The sequence below is a fragment of the Brachyistius frenatus genome, unplaced genomic scaffold, assembly GCF_029030835.1.
Source record: "Brachyistius frenatus isolate BFR_SWC_R1_liver_20210118 unplaced genomic scaffold, ASM2903083v1 Contig_6, whole genome shotgun sequence".
NCBI lineage: Eukaryota > Metazoa > Chordata > Actinopteri > Embiotocidae > Brachyistius > Brachyistius frenatus.
This window is the reverse complement of record NW_027210605.1, coordinates 7,257,325-7,261,976: the sequence shown is the minus strand read 5'-3', so window position 1 is coordinate 7,261,976 and position 4,652 is coordinate 7,257,325.

Here is a 4,652-nt window from a genome sequence, read left to right as displayed (position 1 = left end):
CAGATAGCTTGTGTTTCTCTTATGAAGTAAGTCTTAAACGTTTTGATTGTACATGATAAAAAAAAAAAAAGTATCTTAGGATGTTTGAACAGCTCAGTTTCCTCAGCCTCAAACGTTTCCTAGATGTAATAGACTTCCATAATAAGAAATGATTGATGCAGTCAAGTGGCAGTGTTTGTCTACGACCTTGTTTGTATATTTTGTACTACCTCTGATGAAATCCTGTGACCTCTGCACCCCCCCCTCCCCCTCTTCCTGGTGCTTTTTAAAAACCTTCCTGTTTACCCTCAAACATCACAGATATAGACATCTTCTATGTGAAGATGAATTGAATTACTTTGTATTTGTATGTGAACAATATACAACAACAAAGCATTTTCTCTGTGGTGGCGTGCTGTTTTGTTTTAACTTCATACAGTATGTTCACATACTGTGGAGTACAAATGTTTTCTATCTCTGTCCATTAACTGCTTCTCTTAAATGCCATTCAGCCCTGCTTCAGTAAAATGCTGCTGTTGAAAACATAATCCTCTGTCTTTATTGCCTGTCCAGAGATATTTCTGGCTCTCTTTTAATGCAACATGAGCTTCAGTGCGAGTGAAACACGAGAGGTCCTTCTCTTCACGGTTCACGGTGACGGTGCAGTTATTAAAGGTAGCTGGTTGTCAGGGTGTCTGGGTCTTAAACATCTAATTGGGATCCAGGAAGACAAGGTGCATCGCAGTGCAGCAGGGCTTAAGTCTGGAGATAATTGCTGGTGTCCATGTTGCTCTTCTATATGTGTTGAAGGATTATTGCCTTTATACTAACCATATTTGGTTAATATGATGTAAGGATCAGTGTTTCTTTTTCCCACACGTTTGCAAATTTGGGTGTATCTTAAACTTGTCCCATAGCTTCCTGCTTCCGTTCACTCTGCGTCAGATAATTGACCTCTCAGCTCCCTCAGCAGTGCATGAAGCCTCATACGCAACTTGTTGCTCATACAACAGGAAAAAACAAATGGAGCGGAAACAGCTGCCACTCTCTGTCTAAATAGGTCTCTCGGCTGATTATTACTGCCATTCATATCCCCGACCACGTCACCTACTCATTGCATATAGTATTGTAATATGATGAAATAACTGTTGAAAATCAGTTTTCAGGGTTATTGTAATGCAGTTTGTAAGAAAATATAAGGAGGTTTTTCAACTCTATAACTTGTCACACTAAAGGCATTAGTCCTATAACTAAGAACTGCCTTCCTGACTCTGCAAGTAGACTCAAAAACAACATGATGGTTTTCTGTCATCTCTCTAACCTGCTGCCTTGTCACCTTGTAATGTCATTAATTTAAAAAAAAGTTGTACTGCATCTTAACACCTTTAAAATGGATCACATTAAAATGAAGTAGGAAAAACAATTATCACTGTAGTGTAAAATCACTGTCTGTGTGGCCACTTTTACTGACAATGCTGTTAAAGCTCAGCGTTGTTTGCAGTGCGACTAGCTGGTCAAACACTAATGAGCTGTCGTGGTTCTCGGGCCAGTCCTCTGAACAGGCCTCACACAAGACCATCTGGCCTCTGCTGTGGAAGCTGACAGCAGCTGAAAGAGCCATGTGAGAATAAGACTGATGGATCTCGGCCTACGCAAATCCAATCTGCCAGGAAAATGTCATTCCAAGTGTGAAAAATGTCCACCGACAGTCTTTTTCTGGATAAGGTGGCGGGGCAGTGGGAAAATGGGAAGTAGCCTCTTGGCTGCGTGTGCTGTTTTTAGATAAACAACTGGAAGAGAACCTGCAGATGGGATTCCCATCAATGCTTGTGCTTATAGACTTTGTCTGTATGTGTATTATCAAGTCACTGTAGCCTATTTGTGTACCTCATGTATTGCACTGTGGTGGGAAATGATTTGTTTACAGGATACAGAATGGGGAGACGGTCTTCAAAGTGCACCGGACAGTCAAGAAAGGAAGTGTGACGCAGCTTGGGAGACAAACAGCTAGATATTTACGCACACAAAATGTGTGGCCAAAACCAACATAGCAGCAGCAGCAACAGCATCAGTCCTGACTTTATTGGAACTCAAAGTGCATGCAGTCCAACATGATGTAAAGTAACATCACACTCCAAGATGGCCTGTGGGAGTCGAGCAGTTTTTTTTTTTATTAAATCCACTACTTAGCAGAGGTGAAGCTACAATTAAACTGGAATGCTCAACTTGGTCGTTTGTCAAGCAGTGCATGAGAACACACCCAAAGCCATGTGTTTACAAATTATTTTCACACTGTTATGACAACTGATGTTCTGAAAATGTGTCTCTGTCCTATCTGACTGCACTTATATAAACATGAAGTCTCCGTGAGCAACTGTAAAGAGCAAGTAGGTGATAGACTTCGCAGATCAAAAAGCAGTTGATGTGTCCTTGTCCACAGCCCATAATAAGTCTGCATTGCGATGGATGTACAAGTGTGTGCAGCCTTTACTCTGGCAGCAGGCCCAACTGGTGTCAGTGCCTGATAGATTAGAGCTGGCTGAGCCAGGTTCTGTGCTGCACGGCTCTGCACACGCCTCAGTTCAGCTAATAGAGGTTTTGGTCGGCTAATACATTTGAAACTCTTGTGGGTGTTCATTTCCGACCAAGTGTCTGCCACAGCTGGACGGGAACCAAATTGGTCAATTCATTTGTGGGAAGAGGGAAAAAAGAAGAATGTAAAGTGATCCAGAGTTGTGGAGGTTAAACTAAATGTGGTTATTGAATGCCAATACAACAATCACAATGTTGGGCTAAGAAACAGATATCCTACAAACTACAAACCTCGTCAGCCTTTCAAGATTTTACATTTTCAAATAATTTACCACACCTGTAGAGGAGCAGGTTTAACTTAAATTATATGATAATAATTTCAGAATGAGAAGTGGTAAATGCGTAAATTTTACTGCTCATTCTTGTTTACTTTTATAGACATTGCTTTAAACTGTGGGTTTCACACAAAGTAAAAGAGAACAAGCAGCGTTCCTCCTTGTTTTCACACACAGTAATGACTGTCAAATACCCCCATCTGTCCAAAAAATGCTCTCGATAGTGCCACATTTTGCAGTATATAAAAGGGGCAGCGCCAATGAGGGGTCTTGGAGAGCAATATACTACCATGCCTGAGAACTTTCCTTGAATTATTCACAGATTTTGATTTTCAATATTTAAATACTATATTATATCATTTGAAAACTGGATAAATATATAATGAAATCAAACCGATTCCATTCTGATAAAAACAAAAAGAGGCCAAGGCAAGTGATCTGATTCGGCCAATGAGCGCAGCCGCAGTGAAACTTTGACCTGACGTCCGCTTCCTGTTAGCCTGAGCGTGATGTTATGGTAACCTAGGATTAGTGGTTTAGAAACTCAATCAAAACCTTGATACGAGAGCGACTGTGAACCTAACAGGGATCATACAAGTGATGTTAACCGGTCTAATGAAGGTGTGGCACAATGTTAGAAGTAACATACAGGACCAAGAAAAGCCGTTGGACCGAGATGAAGAAAAGGAGAATGCTAGCAGTGCTGTATATATTATCGTATATATTATCAGTCATTCTCAGGAGAGCCCAACATGGCCAGTTCTTTAAGAAATACCCTGCATGGACAATTGGAGATGATCAGAGAAGTTTTACCAGAAGCTGGTTGGATGAATATACATGACTTGAATACATTATGACTCAAAGACGCAGAGTTTTGTAAACGTCCAAGAGGACCAGTGTGAACTCAGGAACCAGAAACCTGCACTGTTGGCTGCAAACACAGAGAGAAAACGGGCCTGGTCAGATTAAAATAACATTTGATGTCTTCACACTCGACCACAACAGACACGTTGTTGTGTTACACAGATGTTTAATGATAAGTGTGATATCCCCCCCCACCTTCCCCTTCTGTTTCCGGTTATAAATGTAACGTATTAGTTGGTTGAGGCACAAATCGTGACTCATAGTTATATTATCCTGTGATGCACAGTCATTTAACATCAGGCCTGTGAAACTGTTTCATTAGTTTGGATGATGGTCACTGAGTGAGTTTGTGATCTCAGAATCTGAAGCTAAAATGTACACACACACTCGTGTCTATTACTTGGTGCTTGTGTATAAGCACCAAGTGTGTGGTATGTCTCTGTGGTATGATAGTGTGACATTTTATATTCAGAAGTGTGTTTCTGTAGGCAGGCTTGTGAAGCTTACATCTATATCTCATGAGCTGAATATCTCGCTGTGTGTTTAACACAGAATGACAATGATATTGTCACCAATTGGGTACTGCATTTGTGCACACGCGTGTGTACGTGTTTGTGAGTGTGTGTCGAGGGTGTTGCAGTAGAAATGAAACTTAAGTGAGCAGCACAATAATAGGAAATCCTTAATGTCAACCGTAGCCGAAAATGTCTGGTGCCTTCACTGGTCATGACATAGTGAGGACTATACAGCTTCACAGGGTTATGGTCTCGTTTAATTTTTTTCTTTACAGATCACAACAATGCACGTTAAATGTAGCGGTAGAACCAAACATCTATTGTTACTAAAATCTATAGATTACAAACCAAATGTAAAGTCATATCAGTATAAACAAAATTATAAGAACCTCCCTATTAATTAGAATAAAGGAGACACACAACATGG